The 15,389-nt window shown below is 39.5% G+C and overlaps 1 pseudogene; it reads right to left on the bottom strand.

The window, feature by feature from the left end:
• LOC110683631 lies at positions 1–11,269 on the bottom strand (annotated as a pseudogene).
• Positions 11,270–15,389: the final 4,120 nt, after the last annotated feature.

Genomic DNA, 15,389 nt, shown 5'->3' with positions numbered 1-15,389 from the left:
GCCTCAAGAACAAAGATATAATTTCTCTACTAAAATCACAATACACATATTGAAGTTGAAAACAAGTACACATTATGCTCATATATTCACTTATATGCTCTTGCATTACTTCATCATTTACGTATCTAATTCTACCCATTTCTACCATTTAAAAATATAAATTAAATACTACTTGTACTACAAATGAAATTAAATCCCATAACCTCAACCTATAACACTATCACCATCTCACACATGCTTCATCTGGTTGTATCCTTATCTTCTTGGCGCCTTTAAGCACGTGCTCCACTGCTGCAAGTAACATCTTGGCCCTAATATTTCAGGCTTGCTCACTTCATCCCAAAATTATCTGCATAAAACAGTAGAATAAAAAAATAGAGCTAATCACATATGATAACACGATAAACAATTATCTTGTATTTTACGTGAAGTTCATATATATACCTGAAGTTCATACAAAAGAAACCTACAAGTAGTTTCCTCTTCTGAAAGAGGAGCATTCTGAATGTCACCCATATTAAGAGATATTTGTAACCACCAAATAATTAACCTGCAGATATATCAGTTACATAGATAAGAAAACAAAAAAGAACAAATGTATTAACTTGCGGACAAATATTTAAGATATCTAAATGATGATGTAGGCATATGCAAAAGCTGATACTTTAAATTCAAGATACTTAATTCTATTATTCTAGCTGCCTTTAACAACTTTTACACTTAATCTGCGATAGATCTTTGGGGAAAAGCATGGTCTAGACTTATATCCACAAGGCACAATATAAATATATAATGCGAAAAAAAATTAAAAAAAAAACACTAAGCTGCATACACGTCCGATCAGAAATCAAATATAAGAAATCTCACAATAAGCATTCCATAGAAAATTGTGGGTCTTCCCATGAGAGCCTTTACGAGCAGCCATTAACCAAAAATGCTTAATATATATAAGCAATAACCAAGTTCATTGTCTATCATGTTTGACGAAAAGAATAATGTGTTGCCAATTTCTCTAATCTAAATATAAATGTACTGTATAAGGCAAAGCATCATAAGAAGATGAGAGGTTTTACCAAAGCAGTATATATTAAGAAATAAACCCAAAAACAATTCATAGAACCCACTATTCATTCAGCACCATAATTCTGGAATGCCAATTGACCAATATGGTCAAAGTTCTAATGATTGTGATGCTCCAAGTAGTCAAGGTGAGTTCCAAGTTCAAAGCAATGCAAAGGAGTTGTTTCTATCCAAATCATTCCTTACTCTTTTGCACGGTTTTGGTCCGAAACATTTTACAAGTGGTTACACTTCACTTAGTGTAATTAACCTTGTAGAAAGTATCTAGCAAGTGACGGTTTTCCAAGCTCCAAGTGCAACGGTTACAAGCTGATTGAAGAGCTCCAAGTGCAACGGTTACAAGCTGATTGAAGAGGAGTGATTCATGGCACTTGTTGGGCGTGAATTATGGAGTTTGTTGGCTGAACATTGCACCTCATTATTTGGGGGTTATGAAGAATAAAGAGGCGTGAATCAAGGCATTAAAATGGGGGTTACACAAGCTTGCATATGGCGGTTTTGGGCGTGTAATTGAAGATGCTCTTTGGATGCTGTTTGGCTGATCATCTTCCCTTGTTTCAAGCCTAGTCTTTAGTTCTTTTAATTAAGTTTAATCTTGTTTGTAAAAGGGGTTAAGTGGGACGTGGATTCTCCACTCATTCCCTTAGTTAATTTACTTTTGTCTATTTTATTTTGTTAATTAAAGTAGGCAAGTGAAAAGGTTGTATTGATGCTATAAATAGCATACTTTGAATGAATGAAAATCATCCAAGATTATTTGCCTAAAAACGTGTGTTTTTGTAATTGAAGTGACTTGAGTTTAGTTCACTTTGTTTTTCCAAATTTGAGTATCCGAATTTGAAGAGTGTTAGTTTTGGTGAGAGTTCCCAAAATTAGGACTTATAGTTTATGATTTGGTGAGAGTTCCCTCATCTAAACTATCCCAAGCAAACGAGTGAGAGTTCCTCTTTGCTATATCCTTAGCTTAGGGTGAGAGTTCCCCTAACTAAACTGATTACTTGACACTTGAACTTTAAAACCCTTTGAATCTTTTAACTTGTCATTTCTTGTAACAAGGTTTCTCATCTTGTTTACACATCATTTGGCGCGTCAGGTAGGGGGAAATTTTCTTAAATTTTCCAGAGGGGTCGAATACCTACATACCATGGGAGAAAATCAAGACTTGAGGACAGCTTTGGAAGCTCTTAATCGATCCATTGCTAGTCAGGAAAGGTTGGCCGAAACCAATGCCAATCTCCAAGGGAACCTTGCTGCCTTGATGGCAAGGCTCATGAACGAGCAAGATAGGAGAGATCAAGGTGAAGACCCTCCACCTAGGAGGGAGGATAGGAGTCTCAAAGTGGACGTTCCTTCTTTTGATGGGACACTTGATCCAGAGAAGTACTTGGAATGGGAGAAATCCTTGGAAAGGTACTTTGAATACAAGGACATTCATGAGGATGTTCAACGTTTTAAGATTGCCAAAGTCAAGTTGAAAGGCTATGGTGATAGCTGGTTGCAAGGAGAACAAAGAGGGCGTACCCTTAGGGGTAAGGCTCACATTTCCACTTGGGAAAAGCTGAAGAAAAGAATGAGGGATCGTTTCATTCCTCACAATTACAAGCAAAATCAGTATGTGAAATGGAGTACTCTCCAACAAAATGGTGATTCGGTGGAAGACTATATCAAAGAATTTGATAGGCTTGCCATTGTATGTGAAGTGACTGAAAATGAAGAGCTGAAGTTGGGGCGTTTTGTAGCTGGGTTGGAACAAGAGTTACAAGACAAACTTGATGGTTACACTAACCTCACGTTTGTGGAAGCTTGCAAACTTGTGACAAAGTTTGATGCTAAAAGGAAAAGAAAGAAAACGCCTACTACTACTCCAGTGGTACGCAAACCACCCTTCAACTCAAAGGAGGGTTCTTCTTTTAGCAAGCCTAATGAGCCACCAAAGAGGAACACGAAAGACTTCAAGCTTAGTGACATTGTATGTTACAAGTGTGGAGGTAGAGGACATTATAAAAAAGATTGTCCTAATTCAAGAGCCTTAACCATGCAAGAGGTTAAACTCATAGCCACCCAAAGCATCAATTGGGAGGAATTTGAGTCTGAAGAAGAGAAGGAGGTGACCCCGTACGAAAAGGAAGAGGAGGAGGACCAATGCTATCCTGAAATGGGGGACAAAACAAACCTGGTGGTTAGGAGAGCTTTGCAAGCTCGTGTGGAGGAACCTTTGGCGCCACAAAGACAACACATTTTCATCACCAAATGTAAAGTTGGTGACGAGGTATGTGATTTAATTATTGATGGGGGCAGTGAGGCTAATACTATGTCAAAAACCTTAGTATCTAAACTAGGTCTTACCACCACAAATCATCCACATCCTTACAAATTGAGTTGGTTAGATTCTAATGCTAGTACTGGGGTTAGAAAGCAATGTATGGTGAATTTTTCGATTGGTTCATATCATGATAGTCAATTATGTGATGTTGTTTTAATGGATGCTTGTCATATTCTTCTTGGAAGACCGTGGCAATCTGACAAAAAATCTATCCATGATGGGTACCATAACACCTACACTATCACTCACCAAGGGAAACAAAAGAAATTGCACCCTTTACCACCCCCACGGTTTTCACAACCACAAAAGCCACAAATTTCTTTATTGTCTTGTAAAGAGTTTGAGAGGGAGTTTGAGGGTGAGGAAGAGATATTCGTGTTGTACTCTAAAGAAATCCATGGAAAATTTGTGAGTCAAAACCCTAAACTTGCCAAACTGATTAAAGAGTTTGAGGATGTTTTTCCGGATGAGTTACCTAAGGGATTACCACCCTTGAGAGGAATTGAGCATCAAATCGATCTCATTCCAGGCGCACCTCTACCAAATAAACCTGCCTATAGATGTAACCCTTTAGAAACTAAGGAGTTGCAAAGACAAATTGAAGAATTGATGGGTATGGGCTATGTGCGTGAGTCTATGAGTCCATGTGCGGTTCCTGCCTTGTTGGTTCCTAAAAAGGATGGAACTTGGCGTATGTGCATTGATAGTAGAGCTGTTAACAATATTACTATCAAGTACAGGTTTCCAATCCCAAGACTGGATGATATGCTGGACGAATTGAGTGGTTCAAATGTATTCTCAAAAGTTGATTTGAGAAGTGGTTACCATCAAATTCGTATGAGGGAAGGTGATGAATGGAAGACTGCATTCAAGACAAAGCATGGGTTGTATGAATGGCTTGTGATGCCGTTTGGATTGACCAATGCACCTAGCACGTTCATGAGATTAATGAACGAGGTGTTGAGGCCATTTCTTGGCAAGTTCGTGGTGGTGTACCTTGATGACATCCTTATTTACTCTAAAAATGAGGATGAACATTTAGAACATTTGTTTCAAGTTTTTTCTGTTTTAAGAACTCAAAAATTGTATGGAAAACTTGAAAAATGTGATTTTATGTTATATGAGGTCACTTTTCTTGGTTACATAGTTTCAGGTGGTGGCGTGAAGGTGGATCCTTGCAAGGTTGAAGCAATTCAATCATGGCCTAGTCCAAAAACACTCACGGAGGTCCGTTCTTTCCATGGCCTAGCTTCTTTCTATAGAAGATTTATCAAGAATTTTAGCACACTCATGGCTCCTATAACTGAGTGTACTAAGAAGGGGACGTTTGAATGGACTACACAAGCTCAAAAGGCCTTTGAAGAAGTCAAGGAGAAAATGTGCAACACTCCTATTCTTGCACTCCCTGATTTTTCCAAGCCATTTGAAGTTGAGTGTGACGCAAGTGGGAAAGGGATTGGAGCAGTTTTGATTCAAGAAGGGCGTCCAATTGCTTATTTCAGTGAAAAGTTGAGTCAAGGCAAGTTGAACTATTCCACCTATGATAAAGAGTTCTATGCTATGGTACGAGCTCTAGATCATTGGTCACACTACTTGAGACCACAACCGTTCATATTACATTCGGACCATGAATCTCTAAGGTTCATCCATGGTCAAAAGAAGTTGAATTCAAGACATGCTAAATGGGTTGAATTCTTGCAAACCTTTAACTTTTCCTCTAAATACAAGAGTGGAAAGGCTAATGTTGTTGCGGATGCCTTATCTAGGAGACACAATTTGCTTGGAGTTGTCGAAGCAAAAGTTCTTGGCTTTGATTTGATCAAAGCATACTACAAGGAGGATGGAGATTTCATTGAAATAATACAGAAATGTGTCCATGGAGAATATGACTTATTTTCCTTACATGATGACTTTCTTTTTAAGGGAAATCGGTTATGCATTCCTAAGTGTCCAATTAGAAGCTTGTTGATTCATGAGGCTCATGGAGGAGGTCTAGCTGGTCACGTGGGGATTCAAAAAACAATGGAGCTTCTTCAAGCTCACTTTTATTGGCCGAAGATGTTAGCCACGGTTCATCATGTGGTTAGTCGTTGTTCTACTTGTCAAAGGGCCAAGATGGTGTTTCACAAAGGTCTCTACAAGCCTTTGCCAGTTCCGGAGAGACCTTGGGAAGATGTGAGCATGGATTTCATTGTGGCTTTACCTAGAACTCAAAGGGGTAAAGACTCAATCATGGTGGTTGTTGATCGGTTTTCAAAAATGGCTCATTTCATTCCTTGTCACAAAACCGAAGATGCTATGAAAGTGGCTAAGTTATACTTTGAAGAAGTGGTTCGTTTTCATGGGGTGCCACGCACCATTGTGTCCGATCGTGATACAAAATTTCTTAGTCATTTTTGGAAATCAATATGGCGTCTAATGGGAACAAAGTTGCTGTTTTCTACTTCACACCATCCACAAACCGATGGGCAAACTGAAGTGGTGAATAGAATTCTGGGTTCGTTGCTTAGGACCTTGGTTAGTAAGAGTGCTAAGGATTGGGATGTCAAGCTAGCTCATGCCGAGTTTGCTTACAATCGGACTCCTAGTGCTACTACAAAGTACTCTCCTTTTGAAGTAGTCTATGGTGTCAATCCTTATGTTCCTATTGATCTCATAGCTTTGCCACAAGACAAGTTCGTTCATGGTGGAGCTAAGGAACAAGCCGAGTTCATGTTGAAGGTCCACAAGGAAGTTAGGAAGAACATTGAGAAAGCAAATGAAGTCTACAAGAAACAAGCCAACAAGAGGGTGAAAAACGTGAAGCAATTTGAAGTTGGTGACTTAGTGTGGATTTACATGAGGAAAGAGAGGTTTCCTAGCAAAAGAAAAAACAAGCTTATGCCAAGAGCCGAAGGTCCATTTGAAATCGTGGAAAAGATCAATGACAATGCATACAAGGTTGATTTGGGGGGCCAATTTGGTGTCTCAAGCACATTCAACGTTGGGGACCTTGCTCCATACTTTGATGATGACGAATTGAGGGCAATTCCTTTTGAAGAAGGGGAGGATGACCAATATGGTCAAAGTTCTAATGATTGTGATGCTCCAAGTAGTCAAGGTGAGTTCCAAGTTCAAAGCAATGCAAAGGAGTTGTTTCTATCCAAATCATTCCTTACTCTTTTGCACGGTTTTGGTCCGAAACATTTTACAAGTGGTTACACTTCACTTAGTGTAATTAACCTTGTAGAAAGTATCTAGCAAGTGACGGTTTTCCAAGCTCCAAGTGCAACGGTTACAAGCTGATTGAAGAGCTCCAAGTGCAACGGTTACAAGCTGATTGAAGAGGAGTGATTCATGGCACTTGTTGGGCGTGAATTATGGAGTTTGTTGGCTGAACATTGCACCTCATTATTTGGGGGTTATGAAGAATAAAGAGGCGTGAATCAAGGCATTAAAATGGGGGTTACACAAGCTTGCATATGGCTGTTTTGGGCGTGTAATTGAAGATGCTCTTTGGATGCTGTTTGGCTGATCATCTTCCCTTGTTTCAAGCCTAGTCTTTAGTTCTTTTAATTAAGTTTAATCTTGTTTGTAAAAGGGGTTAAGTGGGACGTGTATTCTCCACTCATTCCCTTAGTTAATTTACTTTTGTCTATTTTATTTTGTTAATTAAAGTAGGCAAGTGAAAAGGTTGTATTGATGCTATAAATAGCATACTTTGAATGAATGAAAATCATCCAAGATTATTTGCCTAAAAACGTGTGTTTTTGTAATTGAAGTGACTTGAGTTTAGTTCACTTTGTTTTTCCAAATTTGAGTATCCGAATTTGAAGAGTGTTAGTTTTGGTGAGAGTTCCCAAAATTAGGACTTATAGTTTATGATTTGGTGAGAGTTCCCTCATCTAAACTATCCCAAGCAAACGAGTGAGAGTTCCTCTTTGCTATATCCTTAGCTTAGGGTGAGAGTTCCCCTAACTAAACTGATTACTTGACACTTGAACTTTAAAACCCTTTGAATCTTTTAACTTGTCATTTCTTGTAACAAGGTTTCTCATCTTGTTTACACATCACCAATGATGCCTTCATCCCAAGCCTACTCAAGAACAAGGCATACAAGATGTGCAGAAGAAACACGAAGAAGCAACAATTTAGTAAGAGCTGCCTGAAAAAGAGAGTGTAAGCTTGCTGGCTACATTATACAAAATAAAGAATTGATTTTTTTTCTCTATTTATAATAACAAAGCCAAAATGTTCAGAAATTTGTAGGTCAACAAAATCTTTCTTTAAAGATTAATAAGGATAGTTATAAAATACAGTTAAATTCATACAAGCACAACAAAGAAAAAAAAAACCCTGCAAAAATCCATAAAAGCAAGAAGTCACTCACAGATACTTATTATAAGGTTCGGAGCTCCAAAAGCATTTGAGCAGAGTGATTGAGAACTTCTCTGAGATTGTCTTCCTCTCGATCTTCTCTTCTTTTCCCCCTGGAACTCAACAAAGCAGAGCGAGCGAGTGAGAACTACAACAACTTTAGAGTTACTACAACTCAGTTGTTGTATCAGGGCTAGCTGACAGATTCGAGGGGTACATTATTGCTCACAGATCATCAAGATTTTATACAAGAAGACCTGTATAAAAACACACAAAACAAGTATGAATAGCAGAAACATTGATGTAGATAGTTGCAACTGAAGTATAAGTGAGCAATCTAAATAATCAAAGAAACAGGAAGAGACATACGCTTAAACTCATCAAGACCTCCGACCAGATTTGGAATTTAGGTAATGCCCACCTGAGAACGCAATCATGCAATCATAGTAGGGTGTCCTTTTTTTTTTTTTTTTTATCTATGCCTCCTAGATTAACTTTGTTATGGGAAAGGTCATAATGTTTCTCTTATCTTATGACAAACTTTAGGCAGAAAAGTCTGCCTCCTTTTCAAATACTTTAAGAAAATGGAACCCGTCTTCTTCACAAGATTACAAGTTAATTACCTAAATAAGAAGTTAATTAAGAGTGATGAATAAACTTGGGGAGATTAGTGTTCGTTCATCGAATCTATTTTATAAACATTTAAACTAATTAACTTTAGTCACTCACACATTTTAAAATTTAACATACACATAAATCCCTCATCACTTTGGCAAATTATCAATTAGTCATTATCCAAATAGTCATTAATCAAAATTGCTCACATTTTAACTTTATAACTAATGTGTAAATAAAGGAAGAAGGGAAGACAAAATAAATAAGAGAAGCCCAAGCATTCATTTTAGCACCCCAACCAACTCAACACAACAACACCACATAGGCATCAAATGAGCAATAACAGCCCGCTGCGATAGAACCAGGGTAGTAGACCGTAGTAAATTCCAGAAGGCATAATTCCTAGCACACAACTCCAAATCGAGAAATTCTTGAGCCTAGATTGAATAACTTTTTGAGATCTAAAACATTGATGAAGGGACTATGAGCTAAAAACAACTTCAGGTCGATGATTTTTGGACGAACAGAATAGCAGTAACAGGGCAGCACCAGAATAACAGCGGCAACAGCGTGAAACAACAGCTACCCTCTATAGTCACTCACAACAGCAATATCTAACTTTACAGCATAAATTTTGGCAGCAAACACCATATGCATATAAGCATATTAAAAAGAGAAAATATTGGGAGAAAATGAAAAGATATGGAAAAAAATAACAAGTAAGCTGTTCATATTAAAGCTTAGGTGAAAATTGAACCAATTAGAACAAGAAAGAGAAAGGGGAGATAGAATTGTACCTGTAGATCAACAATTCTGTTACAAATCAGACAATAATGTTACTAACAATATATTTGGATGCTCCAACATGAGCTGCATAACTAAGAATTTCAGCGTTTACAAAGAATAGAAGGCCAGTACAGCAACTAACCCTCATTTAGTTTCGTCTCCGCAACTCGAAGCCCTGAAACTGATGATAAAACTGCAAAAGAAAGAAAAGAAGACGCTTACTGTATAGTACGCCAAATTCGCATTAATATTCAACATATACTCTTTTCTTTTTCATAACTTCAGAGCTAGGACTTAGTACATAAGTAAAAGACTACAAATAAAACTATGAAGTCTATAACATACATAAACGTGCAGTATCAATAACATGCTACACTATTATGAAATCAGGGTCGGGAAAATAAAGGTTACGCAACTAACAGAGAGACTGCTTTCAAGACTCCATGACCTTCAAACAGAATAGGGAAATTGTATGATTGTGCAAAGGAGATAAAGTAATTATATATGCTTATTCTTTTCAAATATAAATTGAAAAACAACATTGCAAGCGAGCACACACAAAGCTTGCTCAATTTTAAATATGTTATGCAACATATTAACTATACAAATGAACAAGATCCAAATGGCAAGTGTAAAATAGGTGCTGAACGGAAATCTAAATACTATGTATTTAGGATGTATCTTAATTTGTGGTATAAATTGTATTAGGGACTCCAACCACACAAATTTATCAAAACATGATCATATTGTCAAACCAGATCAAACAGGCCACTGAAATTCATACCTTTGCAAAGACATCACATAAGTACTTAGCAGCGCTCTACATCCTCAATAGCTGCTACCGGAATGTCACCTATAACCCCCATTTTTATTAATACCTAGTTCATAAAATTCAATATTAATAACTGTTAAAAATTTTAAAAATCAATCTCCAATCAAAAAATTTGAAATTAAGTAACCCTTAACAAATCAATCTTTCACCTTACAGTTCAAACCTCATATCAAAAATGGTAGCACTACTAAATCAACTTCAAAGTAGATTACAACAAAAATCAAAGCTTTACAAATACCCAACTAAAAATTGCAATCACAATATCAGATCCCAAGAAATCACACTATCATAAAAACAGAAGTAAAAAATAACAAAACCCCATTAAGAAATACACCAAGCAAATCTTTAGCAATTGAATCGACTCAACGATCCACTATGCCTATATTATTTTACTCGATAAATTCAATGTAATAAAACATATTTTTTTACTTCAGATTTCACCAAATTACTTCCAGAAATGAATCATATTATCTTACAACAGATTATCATTATATTAATCTTAAGAAGCAAATTTGTTGCAAAAATTGAATGTTTAGAATCTTGCCTAGCATAAATGGTCAATAAGTCCTTCACCTTGAATTTTCTGCACATACACATCCATGACATGAAAGACTGGTAAATCAGAAGTATATTCAGAAGGCATCATAAACCCTGAAAATTGATTGCTAATTAAACAATCTAGGTATTTACTCACCATCCATGAAACATCCATCTTCGCCTGAAACATAAGCTCTAGTCAATATGAAAGTAAAATCGGTGAGGGTTTGGATTGTTTCGAAAAGAATAATGCCTCGCACTGCTAACCTGAATATGACCGAAACTTTAAACTTTCAGATACATCAAACTGTTAGTCCTCTATAATATAATATCAAAACATGTTTCAAAATAATATAAAAATAAATAATAAAAAAAAAAAAGAACAAACATCCAATAATACCCGAGTATCTTCACCTCAAACTCGAATCCACCAAACCTGGGTCCATCTTCCTCCTTGCAAAAATTAAATTTTTAACATCTAAAACACCCATATAACGTAAAATAGTGAAATTAATAATCAAATAAAGTCAATATCTTGAAAACTTATAAGACTAATACCTTAATTTTGGTGGGGTTGAATCAAAAATCCAAAGTAATCTCCTCTTTCTGGAAAAATACTGAAGAACATAAGGAGTGTCCCGAATAGCAACAACCCATGCTCCGAACATCAATCCGTGGGATCGAAGCTGCGGCAGAGCTTCTTCCTTGCTTGGTTTCTTCTAGAATATTCCTCCGAACATCTTTGCTTTAGGAAACCATTTGAAATCAAATTCAATAAAAAAAAAATACATGAAAAGCCTAGAAATAAATAAAACAACCTTCATATAAAAGGTTAAAATCTAATCGAGGAGATGAACATCAAAGTATCGAACCAATTAGAACAAGAAAGATAAATGAACCTTAGCAACCGCGTTGCCAAAACTGATGAAATTGAAACACTGAGAAGAAGCGAATCCCATCGCCATGGTTTTTCAAGGATGATCGGTGATTTTGAGCTCATCGCCATCATTGTTGAAGGAGGACATATTTTCTCTCTCTAGGTTTCTCTCTCCTTGTTTTCCATTAAGAATTCTGAGCTTTTTTTTTTAGATGAGGAGGAAAGAGAAGGAAGAAGGTGAGGAAGTCACTGAGAGAGTAAGGGGCAAGTAAAGGGGCAAAATTGGCAATTCATTAATTTTAGGAGCAAGTCTGTAATAGCACCACAAAGTACTATTCACCAGCTACAGTAAATTCTTTTGCTATTTTATAATGGATATATATATACATATATATATATATACCCGAGTTTTTAGGGAGGCACGTAGGATCTAATTTTCTTAGTGCGCCATGTAGGATTTTAAATTTTAATAGTAGCCAATTAAATAATCTTTTATAATTAAATAATTCAAATGTCACGTGTTTCGGGGTTTTCTGATGTCCTGCGGGAGAGTTACAATTCCGAGACTGGAACCGGACGCCTGTACCTGCAAAATAACGGAGACTCCTGTGAGCTCCGCCTCCAACGGTCAAGTTAGTACCTGATTAAAGAGTAATTAATGCGGAAATTAAAGTAATAAAGTCTCTCTAGGTGAGAGTGTTTAATGTAGGTAATCTGCTTTGCTAGCGAGATCAGCCGGTTATTACTGTGTGTAATTAATGTGTTTGTTCCGTAATGTTTTTCGTAATCTTCTTGTCCTCCTCCTTAATGAGGATTAAGGGAGGTATTTATAACCTTGGGAAACGTGCCCACCCTAGGTTTAGGTAAACCTAGGGCCGATTGGGCTTCCCTCGGAAATTGGGCCCGGGTGGCCGGTTTCTCCATTAGGCATGGAGTATGCCATATGTCGTGACATAACAGGTCCAAGGTGGACGAATAAGCGCGTGCCACGTGGCAAGCCCTGACAGTTCCAACTAGGGGACACTTGGCAGGACCTGATTGGTCCACGTGGCGCATTCCGATTGGTGGGAGCAAAATCCCCTAATCATTTGCCCCTCACAGGTGGCACGTGACTGGTCGCGTGTTACCTGTGACAGGTGTCGCACTGTAACGGGCGACGGCCTGCTACAGGTGTCAGTCGGCGAAAGGACGAGAGATTTTCCCGCCCAAATTTTGAATTCTGAAAGTGACCCTTCGCCTTCTCACTTCGCCTATATAAGGGAGAGTTGCCTTGAGTCATTTTCACACTTTGAGAACTATTTTGAGAACATTCGGACCCCTGAACTTGCTCTGACATTTTGGACTTTTTCTGCCTACCGCCTGTTCTGACAAGCCGACTGCACAGGATTTTCAGAACTCATCAACCGTCACTTGTTCAGGTAACTCAGTTCTCTTACTCTTAATTTTCTTTTTATTTTCTGAAATGGCACCACGGAAGCACACGACACGACCTAGGTTAGTGATCAGCCGGTCACCGGGGACGGCTGAATCTAGGACTAGGAGTGTCGCCTGCCCATTTCCGGACCCATCTTTGCCCTTTATACAAAGTCCGACTGTATCTGTGTTTATACAGAGCAGGATGGCCAGAACAAAAAAGACAGCTAGGATCTCAAATTCAGACGGCTCCTCCCATAGGGTGCCGATTAGTGAAACATCTGACCAGGCGCTAGATGTGGAAGTGAGACAAGGCGGCCTGGATGCCGGCAATTCTGTGGGGGGAGTCATAGTGACCCCTTCCAATTTAACAGTTAACAAATCTGCTCCTTTTCAAAGAGAGGAGGCGGGCCCCTCCGGGAGAGGGGAGGAGTCGTCCTCTTCAGACTCGTCGGAGGACGATTCCGAGTCAAGCTCTTCTGGCCAGGCTTCTTTGGGTACAGAAGAGAAAAACAGCCGCCTGCAAGAGGCGAGACTTTCTCACGCAGTTGAGAAGGGGGTCAATTGGGCGGAACCATCCGCCTCTTACCGAGAGCTAAACACCCCCTACTACTGCACGGTACCTCGGGGCCGAATCACAGCCATGCAAGAGAAAGTGGAGAGCTTTATTGCAAACCACACCATGGGCCCCGATTTTCTAGTGTTTGTGCCGGATCCAGAAGACACAGTCGTCTGGCCGGCTGGTTCCAGCTCTGATACCACGTTGTCACGTGCTGACTAATCCCCCCTAGTCTTATGCACGCTAGCCTACTAACTTCCCTCCCTCGGATGCTAGTCAAGGCTTAACCTCGAAATGCTTCAAGCAAGAGTGTGCAACGAAAGTTTAAGGAATGTTGAGAACACAAGAGGATATAAATATTTTGAATGCTTTGATAGCTTGAGAGAGAGTGTTTACAAGTATTTTCTGAGGTGCCTCCAAATGAAGGCCAAGTCCCCTATTTATAGTGTTCTAAGCATGGCCTAGAACCTTCACTAACCTCCTCAAATGGAGGGTTCTAGATCTAATCCTTTCTAGAGTATTCTATACATTTCTTTAGTACATTCCCTCTATGTACAAGGCTCTAGAATTATCTACTCAACTCTAGATTTACAGATGATTCAAGGATGTCCTAGGAGGTTCTAGAAGCTTCCGGATGCATCTCGAGTCTCCTTGAGTATTCTGGAACCTTCCGGACTTCTCCTTCAAAATCTAACACCACCATGATGTTCATTGGGCCTAAAAATGGTGGACCCCCAATTTTGGGCTCAATCGGACTTCATTTGGGTCCCCAAATAGCCCATTATTGTGTTACTGTCACTTGGGTGTTCACTAGGGTGACAGCACTGGAGCAATATAAAGCTCTATAGGGGGAGGGTGTCTCTGGCCTAGCCAGTGCGCACCAAGGGCATTCCCCCTGGCCACGATTGTTGCCTCCCGTCCAATGGCCCTGGTGAGGGGTGGAATGTGTGGGTCGTGACATGCCCCCCCACCTAAGTCTTGACGCCCTCGTCAAGATCCCGACTCGAATGCCTCGATCTTGTCCGCAAATTGCCATAAATCTTCTTCTTTTTCCCACGTGGCCTCGCTGTCCGGGAGACCCTTCCAACGAACAAAGTATTCGTTGTAGCTTGGCACACCTCGACGCCTTATGACTCTCTTTGCCTCGATGCTCTCAATGTCCCTTTCAAACGATGCTACCACGGCCGTAGGTGCCCGTTGTGATTTTCCCCTGGTCCGATCCTCCAGATCGGCATGGTAAGGCTTCAACATGCTAACATGGAACACCGGATGTATTTTCAGCTTGGGAGGTAGCTCAAGCTTATAGGAAACTTTCCCGACCTTCCTAATGATCGGGAATGGCCCTTCATACTTCCGCACTAGCCCCTTATGCACCTTGCGGAAGACTTTGAATTGGTGCGGTAAGAGCTTCACCATGACTAGGTTGCCTTCTTGAAACTCCAATGGGCGCCTGTTTTTGTCGGCCCACTTCTTCATCTTCTTAGCGGCCTTATTCAAGTAAGCCTTGGTGATGTCGAGCTGCTCGTGCCATCCCTTAGCTAATCTGTAGGCAGCGGGATTGCTACCCGTGTAGCCCGATACAACTGCTTGTGGAGTCAAGGGTTGTTGACCCATGACTATCTCAAAGGGGCTTTGCTGGGTTGCCTCGGACCGCTGCAGATTAAAGGAGAATTGGGCAATGTCTCTGAGTTTTGCCCAATCTCGTTGATTGGCACTCACAAAATGCCTCAAATAGAGCTCCAACAAAGCGTTCACTCGTTCTGTCTGCCCATCCGTCTGCGGGTGGAAGCTTGTGGAGAAATGTAGACCTGACCCTAGCAACTTGAAAAGCTCCGTCCAAAATTTGGCGGTGAACCTTGGATCACGGTCGCTGACGATGCTCTTTGGCAAGCCCCAGTACTTGACCACATTCTTGAAGAATAACTTGGCGGCTTGCTCCCCTGTGCAATCCTTATGTGCCGGTATAAAAGTCCCATACTTGGAAAAGCGATCAACTACTACCATGATAGAG

Source organism: Chenopodium quinoa, unplaced genomic scaffold (genome assembly GCF_001683475.1).
Source record: "Chenopodium quinoa cultivar QQ74 unplaced genomic scaffold, ASM168347v1, whole genome shotgun sequence".
Lineage (NCBI taxonomy): Eukaryota > Viridiplantae > Streptophyta > Magnoliopsida > Caryophyllales > Amaranthaceae > Chenopodium > Chenopodium quinoa.
Note: the sequence above shows the minus strand (reverse complement) of the source record. Positions and strands in the feature narration are given on the sequence as shown.